The sequence below is a fragment of the Chionomys nivalis genome, chromosome 22, assembly GCF_950005125.1.
Source record: "Chionomys nivalis chromosome 22, mChiNiv1.1, whole genome shotgun sequence".
Classification (NCBI taxonomy): domain Eukaryota; kingdom Metazoa; phylum Chordata; class Mammalia; order Rodentia; family Cricetidae; genus Chionomys; species Chionomys nivalis.
This window is the reverse complement of record NC_080107.1, coordinates 44,681,619-44,694,291: the sequence shown is the minus strand read 5'-3', so window position 1 is coordinate 44,694,291 and position 12,673 is coordinate 44,681,619.

Sequence of the window (12,673 nt, the reverse complement as noted above, 5' to 3'; positions counted from 1 at the left end):
AAAAAGAAAAAAAAAAGAATAATGAACCATTAAAGGCAAAGCTAATAGACTTAAAAATCAATGTTTTTTTTAATATGGTGAAGAATGATGATTGAAGAAGACACCCAGTGTCAGTCTCTGACATCCATATACATGCAAAAAGACAGAAAGAAAATGTAATCTGGGGATGTAGCCCAGTGGTGCTGTGCTTGCCCCGACACAGGGTCTGGGATCAGTCCACAGTACCAGGTGGTATCCAAATGGGACATACCAGAGTGGACTTGCTAGACTTTATTATAAACCAGGTGGTTATGAGCACAGCATAAGTTGCAAGCTAATCGGAACATACAGGAGGAAATTGGAGAGCAGGGAGCTTGACTACAGATAAGGCTAAAGGGCTGGAGAGATGGCTCAGTGGTTTAGAGCACTGCCTGCTCGTCTAAAGGTCCTGAGCTTGATTCCCACCAACCACAATGTTGGTCACAACCATCTGTAATGAGATCTGGTGCCCTCTTCTGGCCTGCAGGCATGTATGCAGGCAGAATACTATATACAAAATAAATAAATAGATGAGCCTGAAAGTAGGCAGGAGTCTGGGTGGTGGTGGTATGATTCTGTGCAAAAGGTCCTGATTTTTTGTTTGTTTGTTTGTTTGTTAAAGATTAATTAGATTAATGCTTCATCTGGCTTCCAACTTTTGGGGCATTGGGTTAATGAAACAGCCTCACAAGTGCTGAGGTTCAAGATTCTACCTCGCCGGGCGGTGGTGGCGCACGCCTTTAATCCCAGCACTCGGGAGTCAGAGGCAGGTGGATCTCTGTGAGTTAGAGGCCAGCCTGGTCTACAAGAGCTAGTTCCAGGACAGGCTCCAAAGTCACACAAAAACCCTGTCTCGAAAAACAAAACAAAAAGAGTTTTTCCCACATGGGAAAATGGGAAACACAATTACAATGAAGGGAATTAGATCATTTATGATTCCACAGTGGATGGTTTAAAATGGAACAATTGTCAGGTGGCGGTGGCGCATGCTTTTAATCCCAGCACTCAGGAGGCAGAGGCAGGCAGATCTCTGTGAGTTTGAGGCTGGCCTGGTCTATAGAGGGAGTTCCAGGACAGCCAGAGATTCACAGATAAACCCTGTCTCAAAAACAAACAAAAAAACACAACAAAAATGGAACAGTTAGAGCAGACACAATAAGCTACTAATGTATAAAGAAAGAGTTGGAGAATACAAACTGTACATTGGGCATTCAAAAGTAACTATCCGTGGTATGGAAGAATTCACTTCTCTGGTGCATTTCTGCACTAGTTGGGAGTCCTCTTCTGGCGTTGCTGAATTTTGGGTCAGTGGCAAACCTTGGGTGAAAAGGGATCTGCAGAAGGAACACGCTGTGAAAGCCCCACCCAGTACTGTCCTAGGGCAGGAACAGGATACCTATGGAGGAGGGTTTGAGAAGGCCCAGTCCTTTGTGGGAGAGATTGGGGATTTGAACATGTGGGACTCTGTGTTGACCCCAAAAGACATTAAATCTGTGTACCAAGGTTCCGCTCTGGATTCTAATATTCTGGATTGGGAGACTCTGAACTATGAAATATATGGCTACGTCATCATCAAGCCCTGTGTGTGGCATTAAGATCTCACAAAACAACCAGTGTCCAAGAGGTCAAGTCAGTACAACTTGATACTTAGTCCTGTGTCTGTACCCTTTTCTTCTGTGTGAACTTCCTGTCCACTTATCTTCCTAATTCAAATAATGTCCAATTCTGCCTGCAAAATAATAAACTGGGCGGTGGTGGCACACGCCTTTAATCTGGGACAGAGGCTGCCGGATTTCTGTGAGTTCAAGGCCAGTCTGGTCTATGAAGTGAGTTCCAGGACAGGCTCCAAAGCTACAGAGAAACCCTGTCTTGAAAACCTAAGCCTCTGCCTCCCAAGTGCTGGGATTAAAGGCGTGCGCCACCACTGCCCGGCTTAAAATTGAAGAATTAAAAGAGGGGATAATTAACCTAGCTAGGATTTATGCAATATCAATTATAAACATTATCAATTTGGGAGCTGGAGAGATGGCTCAGAGGTTAAGAGTACTAACTGCTTTTCCAGAGGTCCTGAGTTCAATTCCCAACAACCACATGGTGGCTCACAACCATCTGTAATGAGATATGGTGCCCTCTTCTGGCCTGTAGGGACACATGCAGGAAGAACCCTCTATACATAATTAATAGATAAATCTTTAAAAAAAATATTACTTTGGTAATTCTTGTTTTATCCCTAAAAAAGTTGGTTGATATCAGTGCCAAGATTCAGGCCTTAGAAAGGTTTCTTAGAGAAAATAATGCAAGAATCTTCGTCTGGCGACGGATGGAGATAGAGACAGAGACCCTCATTAGAGGAATGGACTGAGCTCCCAAGGTCCAGTTGAAAGGCAGAAGGAGGGAGAAGACTAGCAAAGAAGTCAGGACCAACTGAGGCAGTGTGCCTGTTCTAATGGGAGCTCATCAAATCCAGCCAGACCAGGTCTGAATGAGCATGTGATCAAACCGGACTCTCTGATTGTGGCTAACAATGGGGGCTGACTGAGAAGCCATTGATAAAGACACTGGGACTTGTTTTTACGGCATGTTCTGGCTTTTTGGGACCCTAGTCTATATGGATGCACAGCTCCCTAGGCTGAATGTAGGGGGGAGGGCCTTGGACTTCCCACAGGGCAGGGTTCCCTGCCCTCTCTCAAGCAGGGTGGGAGAGGGAGGAGAGGGTGTGGGGGAGTGGGAGGGGATTGGGAGGAGGGAAGGAAGTGTAAATAATTGAATGGAAAAATTAAAAAAAGAAAAGTCAAAAAAAAAAGAAAAGAATGCAATTTTGACTGATAAGTTACAAGCTTTAGAAAAACTTATTAAAACAGATAATAGGGATATTCAGATAAAGTCAGAAAAAGTTAAAGGAGAACCAACCACAACATTACTTTATAAATTAGAAACAGCCCAGGGATATCAAAAAAACAACTTTAATTTATCCAATCCCCATACAGGAATAACCGCCAAATGACAGATAATATTGGCTATGGGAGAGCTCATGGATTCTTGTGGAAATGTTAGATTTTAGGAGATTTTAGGAAGTGATAGTCTCATATGGTATGCATTCATCTTTCATGAGACAGATGCTAAATTCACAGTCAACTAGTAACAGAATTATCCTACAAGACTGGGAAGGCAGCAGTATTGGAACCTGGTCCTCAATTACAGTGGAGGACCTGGTGGAAAGATGAACAGTAAAGTAGGGCCAGAGGTATTGAAATTGCCCGAGACAAACTTCTTAGGGCGATTATGCTGACTTACAGTCTGTACATGATGACCACACTTTGGCTCTGAGCTGTACAACAGCTTTGAATGCTTTGGGCTGAGTTGAAGAAGTCTGAAAACTGAGTCGTTTACTAAAGTTGTACAGAGCCCAAAAGGAACTTTCACTGATTTTTTTTTTTTTTACAAACATTGATTTCAGCCGGGCGGTGGTGGCGCACGCCTTTAATCCCAGCACTTGGGAGGCAGAGGCAGGTGAATCTCTGTGAGTTCGAGACCAGCCTGGTCTACAAGAGCTAGTTCCAGGACAGGCTCCAAAGACACAGAGAAACCCTGTCTCGAAAAACCAAAAAAAAAAAAAAAAAAAAAAAGAAGAAAAAAAAACAAAGATTGATTTCAACTATAAGTAGAATGATATCAGATCCAGAAGTTAGACAAATATTAATTGAATCTTCGGCTTTTGAAAATGCTAATTCAGAATACAAAATGGTGATTAGACTTTTAAAGGCAAGATCAACACCTATAGATGAATGGATTAGAAAAATTATTTATAAGACTAACAAATGCTTTTCATTTGACTAGATCTAACCTGCCAAAAATGAAACTTCCCAAAGGTATGGTTGAGGCAGGGTTTTGTTTTTATCTTTCCAGGAGAATGAAGGCATCCGACCAAGGAACTGGAAGATCACTACACCTTTTTCTGAAGAAAAAGGATGAATCATCCAGAGAAAAAGTCCCAAGAAAAAGTGTAAACTAGCCTATTGGTATATCACATTTTCAACAGGATAAAATTTCATAAATCATCCCAAATGTTTATTTCTGGTGTTCTCTACAGACATATTTGGCAAATGATCTTTTTGTCGTCCCAGTTCAATTTAAAATTAAAGCTGGTGGCCAGACAGTTGTGGCTCACACCTTGAATCCCAGCACTCGGGAGGCAGAGGCAGGCAGATCTCTGAGTTCAAGGCAAGCTACTGAGAAACCCTGTCTCAAAAAAACAAAAAGAAAGAAAAAAAGAAAAATAGGATAAAAGGGTAGATTATTAAATCTACTTTTAAACCAAAACTTTTTTTTTGGGAGGGGGGGAGCAATTTTCGAGACAGGGTTTCTCCGTAGCTTTTGGTTCCTGTCCTGGAACTAGCTCTTGTAGACCAGGCGGGCCTCGTGGGCCACCACCGCCCGGCTTTGGAACTAGCTCTTGTAGACCAGGCTGGCCTCGAACTCACAGAGATCCGCCTGCCTCTGCTTCCCAAGGGCTGGGATTAAAGGCGTGCGCCACCACCGCCCGCCGGTTATTGTTATGAGTTTTTATATATTGATACAAATTTGAGGTTATTGTTGTTATACTGTATATAAGTTTCTACTCTTGTTTAAGATTTTTTAATAAGGCTGGAACGATGACTCAGAGATTAAGAGCACAGGCCGCTCTTCCAGAGGCCCTGAGTTCAATTCCCAGCAACCACATGTTGGCTCACAACAATCTATAATAAGATCTAGTGCCCTCTTTTGGTCTGCAGGCATACAGGCAAGCAGAACACTGCACACATAATTAATTAATTTTAAAAATGTATTTTTAATATATTGATACAAATTTAAGGTTATATTTGTTAGAGCATACTGTACATACATTTCTACTATTTTTCATGGTATTGTGCTTATATAGCTCATTTAACAACATAATGTAAATTTCTAATCCTTGAAAGTTACTATTATAAACTATTTAGGATGATAAAGAAATGCAGAAGCCGGGCAGTGGTGGCGCATGCCTTTAATCCCAGCACTTGGGAGGCAGAGGCAGGCGGATCTCTGTGAGTTCGAGACCAGCCTGGTCTACAAGAGCTAGTTCCAGGACAGGCTCCAAAGCCACAGAGAAACCCTGTCTCGAAAAACCAAAAAAAAAAAAAAAAAAATGCAGATTAGTAGTTAGTCACCTATTGCAATCAAACTTGTAGTCATGTTAGGTATGTTTTCAAGGTCAAATAGAGATATTTTTTAGAGAGACATGTGGTTTTTAAACATCTCACAGATCTACAGAGTATGACATTTAAGATGTTTTAATAACATATGGTTTTTTTTTTTTTTTTTTTTTTGGTTTTTCGAGACAGGGTTTCTCTGTGGTTTTGGAGCCTGTCCTGGAACTAGCTCTGTAGACCAGGCTGGTCTCGAACTCACAGAGATCCACCTGCCTCTGCCTCCCAAGTGCTGGGATTAAAGGCGTGCGCTACCACTACCCGGCTGGTTCTTTTTTTTATGACAATGAGACATGTCTGCTCCTGGCAACACCAATCTATTTCAGAGAAGATAATAGGCATGAAGAAACTCCACATGGAGTTTACTTTTGTGGAAAAAGTTAGCCACTGAGTAAGAAACTGCTCTTGCCTCGACTGCTGACAGTATGCTGGCCAAATTGAACAAGCAGGACACAAAAGAAAGTGGCTGCTGAACTTCACCAAGACAAGGTAGGACAGTCCTTCAAAAAGAAACCCTGCTTCACAAAAAAGTCTTTCAGATATTCTAGAACTGTAGTCTGAAGATAGATGTGTCCAGGCAGCCAGCAGTTTCTGTCATTTCATATATTTGGAAGTTGTCTGCACTTCCTGTATATCATGTACTATCATAGCCTTCTCATGTCTCTGATGGAGCTGAAGACTAGGTAGTTATAGTTTTCCTTGCTAAAAAATTCAGAAAAGAAACTCACAAAAGAGGTGTGAAGTGTATAGGTTGAGAGACATAAAAAGACAGTTTGTGTTGGTAATACAAGTTAGGATGGAAAGTGAATTAGTTCCAGCACTTGGAAGTCACCAAGGCAGGATAGGTTGAAGTATTCTCTCTGAAGTTGTTAAATGCAAATGGACTGGGCATTGTTTTTTTTTTTTCTTCTTCTTCTTGGGTTTTTCAAGACAGGGTTTCACTGTAGTTTTAGAGTCTGTACTGGAACTAGCTTTTGTCGACCAGGCTGGCCTCAGACTCACAGATATCTGCCTGCCTCTGCCTCCCGAGTGCTGGGATTAGAGGCATGCACCATCACCGCCTGGCTGGACTGGGCATTGTTAATGTGATTCTTGCCTTATATATTTGTATATAGTTATTGTACTTATTGTTTATAGTTTTACTATTAGTTAAAACCTTTACTTTTTATTTAGACAAAAAGGGGGAAATGTTGTGTTATATTTTGATTGTGTTTTGCCAAATAAAGCTTTTTTTAGTCAGAGGGTTGAGTTAGTCACTAGCTGACCATAGAGGTTTGGAGGACTAGAGAGAGAGAGGAGATAGGAAGTGATAAGGCAGGGCTGAGACAGAACCTCCCACCTTTTAGATAGAGTAATGGTAGAGGTAGGAAGCAACTGGCAGCTACTCCCTGGTTCTCTGGTCTTTCAGGTTCTTACCCTGATGTATGACTCTCAGCTTTTTTATTGTTAAAGGTTTATTAGAGCCGGGCGGTGGTGGCGCACGCCTTTAATCCCAGCACTCGGGAGGCAGAGGCAGGCGGATCTCTGTGAGTTCGAGACCAGCCTGGTCTACAAGAGCTAGTTCCAGGACAGGCTCCAAAGCCACAGAGAAACCCTGTCTCGAAAAACCAAAAAACAAAAACAAAAACAAAAAAAAAACAGAATCTGGCCAGGTAGTAGTGGCACACACCTTTAAGCCTACAACTCAGGAGCCAGAGGCAGACAGATCTGTGTGTTGGAAGCCAGGGTTATGTAGAGAAACCTTGCTTCAAAAATAACATTGGCTGGATGTCATAAGCCACATTTTGGGGTGACGTCTGTTGCAGTCCGGCAACAACAGGATTGTACATTCCAGGGTAGGGGCATGTGGATTAGTAACGTCAGGTAGAAGTAGCAGAGATATGAATGAAACACAGACATAGAACAACACCAGGAGGGCAACTCAGTGGATACTGAATACTGAATTCGCCTGCCTGCTGGTGTTTAATTTTCCATTCATTTTTTTACCTCAATACGAAAGTGGGGGGGGAGAAGACAAAAGACTGCTTTAACATGATACAAAGGACAAGTTAAGCATTTTGATGTTTTGGGCAGGATATGCAGCAAACAAACCCTAGACCAAGTATCCTGTAGGCAGCTACTTCCTATGTCAAACCTCTTATTTTAAAATTAAGGAGCAGGAATTGGCTTGAATTCTCTGACCTTCATTAGGGTGGAGGGGATCCACCTCTGTGGGTCATCTTAATGTTCAAAACACCAAGTAGCCACACCCTATGTCAGGGTTTCTAGTTTGTAGCCACACCTGTTATCAACAACTTTTGAAAGGACAAAATAAGCTCAAACTCTGACCTTCAGACAAGGTGAAACAGGCTCTCATCTGTGGGCGCCCACAGCTGGAGAGTGGGCTCAATGGTTTGAGAAAAAGCACCAGATTTCATTCCCAGCACCTACATGGTTAAGAGGACTCATTAAATTCCCAGCACCCACATGGCAGCTCACTGCTGTTTGTATCTCTAGTTCCAGGGAATCTGACACCCTCTCACAGACATGGGTGCAGGCAAAACACATTAAAAAGAAAGTACTTGTTGCTATCCCAGAGGCCTGCCTCCAATTCCCATCATATGGCTTAAGTCCAGTTCCAAGAAATTCAACGCCCTCTTAAGTTCTCAATGTAATGGAAAAATTAAAAATGCTGCAGAATCCCCAGTGGCAGTAGGCAGCAGAAATGCTGTAGGTCCCCAAGCAGTGGTAGCAGGCCATGTGGCGGCAGGCAGCGGGCCCTGAGAGCAGCCAGTCCCAGGCAGAGATGGCTACTGGTCCCCAGGCAGAGTGGCTGGTCCCAGGCAGGGAGACACGTGGCAGGCAGGCAAAAGACAGAGACATGGATAGGCATGCCATGCAGAGTGAGGTTGGATATTTATTCAGGGGGCTATGGAGGGGGAAGGGAGAAGGAGAGGAAAGGAGAGAGAGAGAGGAGAGGAGAGAGAAGAGACAGAATGTGGGGAGAGGTGGGGAGAGAGGCAGAAGCTGCCTCTCCAAGAGGAAGACTGAAAAAGAGTGAGCTCAGGCCAGAAGCTGAAGATCAGCCTGCCTCAGCGGATGGGGGAGGGAGTGGGCATGGCTTGTCTCTTAAAGAGACAGAACAATCATTACACTCAAGATAATTAAAAACATTAAAATCAAGGCAACATCCGGGGGTGTTAGTGGAGTGCTAGCCTTGCTCAAAGGTTTGGTTCAAACCTAGAACCCAGTGTGGTGGCGCTCATCTGTCACCCCATCGGTCCCAGTGGGAGTCCTGATAGGTACATGGTGAGTCAGCCCGGGCTTCACCTGAACAGAAGTCTCAGGAAGGCAGCACTGAGCTTCCGCTCCAGCCGACACGTCACAGCACGTCACAGCCGACACTTCACGGCAATGTTTAACCTATCAGTTAGATACAATACAGGCTCAGCATTGCGTTGTCTGAAAGAGCGTTTACTGAGCTCTGCCATGCCCAGGTCCGGCTGCTTTACAGCTAGAATACAAGTCTCATATTCCTCTCAGGTATTCCCATTTTTCAGATGACAAAACTGAGTCCCAGAAAGCTGTGCCTCTGAGATCCCAAGGCCTGAGTCTCAACCAAATAACTTTCCCCTCGTACCCCATGCCGTGTAGGGTCGGGGGGGGGGGGGGGGAGAAGGGGGGAGCGGGGCCCAGCCCGCCAGCCAGTGCATGGACCTCCCTCCTCTCTGAAGCTCCGAGGGAGACAATGGCGGGGTCGCGGGCGGAGGGAGGGCCCGAGTACCCCCCCCTCCCCCGCCCGCCGCCTTTTGTCTTCTCGCCTGCCCCCTCGAGCGCCCCGGGAGGCTGGGAGGCGCCTCTTGCAGGCTTCCTCCTCCCATTCTTGTGCTAATTGGGTGTCAAGCTGAGATCAGTGAGAAAGAAATCCGCCCTGGCTCGGGTTAAACTGCCGCCAAAGATGAGGGCTGAGTCCAGAATATGATTAGGCCAGGAGGAAGCCGAGGCCCGGGGGAGGGGTGGCTGTGTTTTCAGGCACCTTTGAAAGTCACTGGGTCGCCCCCCGCCCTCGCCACAGCCCTCTGTGGGCCTCTGGAAGGTATTTAACCTTCTTCCTAGGAATTGAAAGCGATAGCCACGCTGGCCTGGGTAGCCACTTGCCTGTCCCGAGCGCTCCTGGACCTCCAAGGATGCAGGAGGCTGGCCCCTTTCAGCAGCGCTCGATGCGACACGGTGTGTGTGTGTGTGTGTGTGTGTGTGTCCGTGAGCGCGCATGTGCATATAATATGTGTATGCGCGTGCACGTGTGTTAACTCACGATGTGCGTGCGTGCGTGTTGTGTGTGTACGTGTACTCTTGGCTCCGTGGTGTTTGGAAAAGTTTTACCAGTTCCAGCCTCCTGTCCCTCACTGGTGGGATGAGGATAAAATCGAACCTGATCAGTGTTTGGTGGCCATTTACAAGTCTATGAGAGTTGGTTGACCTCAGAGGGAGATGGCTCTGGAGCCGTGAAGTGCCATCAGGAAGCGTTCACTGCTCACACCTTTCAGCACCAACCCCTTCCCTCAACCATGCAGCTCCATTGGCCTCTCCTGTTTTTATTTGGAAGATTTATTTTTATGATGTGCCTGTGCATTGTGTGAGTGCAGTGTCTGCATGGGACCCACTGGAACAGGAGTTACAGGCAGCTTGAGCCACTGGTGCTAGTGCTGGGAACTGAAGTCATGTTCTCCACAAGAGCACTGTAAACAAAATAAATAAGTCTTTTAAAAAAATTATTTATTTATTTATTATGTATACAGTATTCTCAGTATTCTGCCTGCATGTATGCCTGCAGGCCAGAAGAGGGCACCAGATCTCATTACAGATGGCTGTGAGCCACCATGTGGTTGCTGGGAATTGAACAAAGGACCTTTGGAAGAGCAGACAGTGCTCTTAACCGCTGAGCCATCTCTCCAGCCCCTCAAATTTATATTTTAACCACTATGATAGCATCTTCTTTTTACCCTCTGAAATATAGTCCTACTTTTTTTTATAATCCTACTTTTAAGAAAGGTTTATTTTTATTTTATGTACATGAGTGTTTTGGCTGCATGTATGTGTACTATGTATGGAGCTGAGAACCCACAGTCCTCTGCAAGAGCAGCAAGTTCTTTCTAACCACTGAACCATCTTTCCAGCCCCCCCCCTTTATGGGGGGGAGTTCAAGACAGGGTTTCTCTGTGTAACCGTCCTGACCTTCCTGGAATTTTCTTTGTAGATCATGCTGGCCTCGAACTCACAGAGCTCCACCTGTTTCTGCCTCCCACGTGATGAGATTAAAATTAAAGGCGCCACCTACCACCATTTGCCCTCCACCCCCCCACTTGGCAGTGTCTCACTATGCCGGCCTGGCTGGCCTGAAACTCACTCATAGGTGGCTTTTAAACATAAAGCAAAGAAAGTCAGCCAAAAACCACAATCCCAGAGAACTTAGACAACAATGAAGACCCTAAGAGAGACTTACATAGATCTAATCTACATGGGAAGTAGAAAGTAGAAAAAGAGGGGCTGGAGAGATGGCTCAGAGGTTAAGAGCATTGCCTGCTCTTCCAAAGGTCCTGAGTTCAATTCCCAGCAACCACATGGTGGCTCACAACCATCTGTAATGAGGTCTGGTGCTCTCTTCTGGCCTGCAGGCATACACACAGACAAGATATTGTATACATAATAAATAAATATTTAAAAAAAAAAAGAAAAAGAAAGTAGAAAAAGCCAATCTACCTGCCTCTGCTTCCCAAGTGTTGGGATCAAGGTGTGCAGAACCACGCGCAGTGCAGCTAGCTGGTTTACTGCTTCTTCTGTAGTCCTTGACCTAGTTAGTCCGCCCGGAACGCGTCATTGAAAGGCCTCCTGTTGCTCCGCTATGGCGGCACAAGCCTCATATTCCCAGTTAGGACTACACCGGGAGAACATTTTGTAAACAAAAGAGTGCAATGTACGTCTGAGCCCAGCGCACATCTGGTCCATCTCCTAATCGTGCTCTGTGAGGTGGTGGACCTGGGGCCTGGATCTTGTTCTCAGGGCAGCGTTTAGAATCTGCCCCCATGAACAGACAGATGCTCTGCAGCTGATAAGCGGGAGACACTCCCCGGTAATTAGCAGCTATTGCTAGGTAACTGAAAGACCCAGATAAATCCAGACCCCTCTAGCAGAAAGGGTAGAGCCAAAAATCTAGGTTAGCCGGTTCAGTGACTCTGTTCCGGGAATTAGCTGACCATAAAGTTAGATTATAATTTTGAGAATAATCTTGAGAAACGGGGAGTTACCCCCTTGTGATTATCACTGGTATTTTTGGAATTTTCCAATGATCACTGGCATTTTCAGAATTTTCCAATGATGCCCTCCCTACCCCCTTTGGGCTGTGGTTTCTTCCCCTAATATACCCCCTCTCCCAGCTACTCGAGGTTGAACTCTTCTACCCCTGTGTGGGAAATGAGTTTCGGCCCCAGCATGCTGGTTCCTGTCAATAAACCTAGTGTGATTGCAGAAACGATGGTCTCTTGTGAGTTCCTGGGGGGTCGTGTTATCCAAGACTTGAGTGAGAGTCTCCCCACTCTGGGGGTCTTTCATAACTTTACAAATGTGTGTTGAACAACTACTGTGTGAATAGAGGGGGTTCACACAGCATGGTCTGGGGATAACCAGATCAGATCCAAAAGCAGCCAGGTCCTCAGGAGGCCTTGGGAGGAGTCTGACTTTGGAAGTGGGAAGGGAACAGCCGAGTTTCATTTCAGATGTTTTGTTTGATTACATTGTTATCTAGTGTGTGTGTGTGTGTGTGTAGACTGGGTAAACTAGAGTCAATTCTTTCTTTCTACTGTGAGTACCGCAGATCAAACCAAGGTTGTCAAGCTTGGCAGCAGGCATTTTTACCTGCTGGACCATTTCACCAGTAAGTTGGTTTTTTGTTTGTTTGAGACAGAGTCTCACTGTATAGCCCTGACTGGCCTGGAATTCTTTGTAAACCATGCTGTCCTTGGACTCACTGAGGTCCACCTGAGTGCTACGACTGAAGGCATTCACCATTAGGCCCAACTATTTTTACTTTTGTGTTTTCCCTGCGTGCATGTAGGTGCACCGTGTGCATGGAATCTACTGGAACTGGAGCTGGGAACTGAACCCAGGTACCTTATTTTTTTTTTTTTTTTGGTTTTTCGAGACAGGGTTTCTCTGTGGTTTTGGAGCCTGTCCTGGAACTAGCTCTTGTAGACCAGGCTGGTCTCGTACTCACAGAGATCCACCTGCCTCTGCCTCCCAAGTGCTGGGATTAAAGGCGTGCGCCACCACCGCCCGGCTTTCAGGTACCTTATTTTTGAGATGGAGTTTCACTTTGTAGACTAGCTTGGCCTGGTGTCATGGACAGTCTCTCACCATAGCCTCCTCAGTGGTGGGATTACAGGAATGGGCTACCG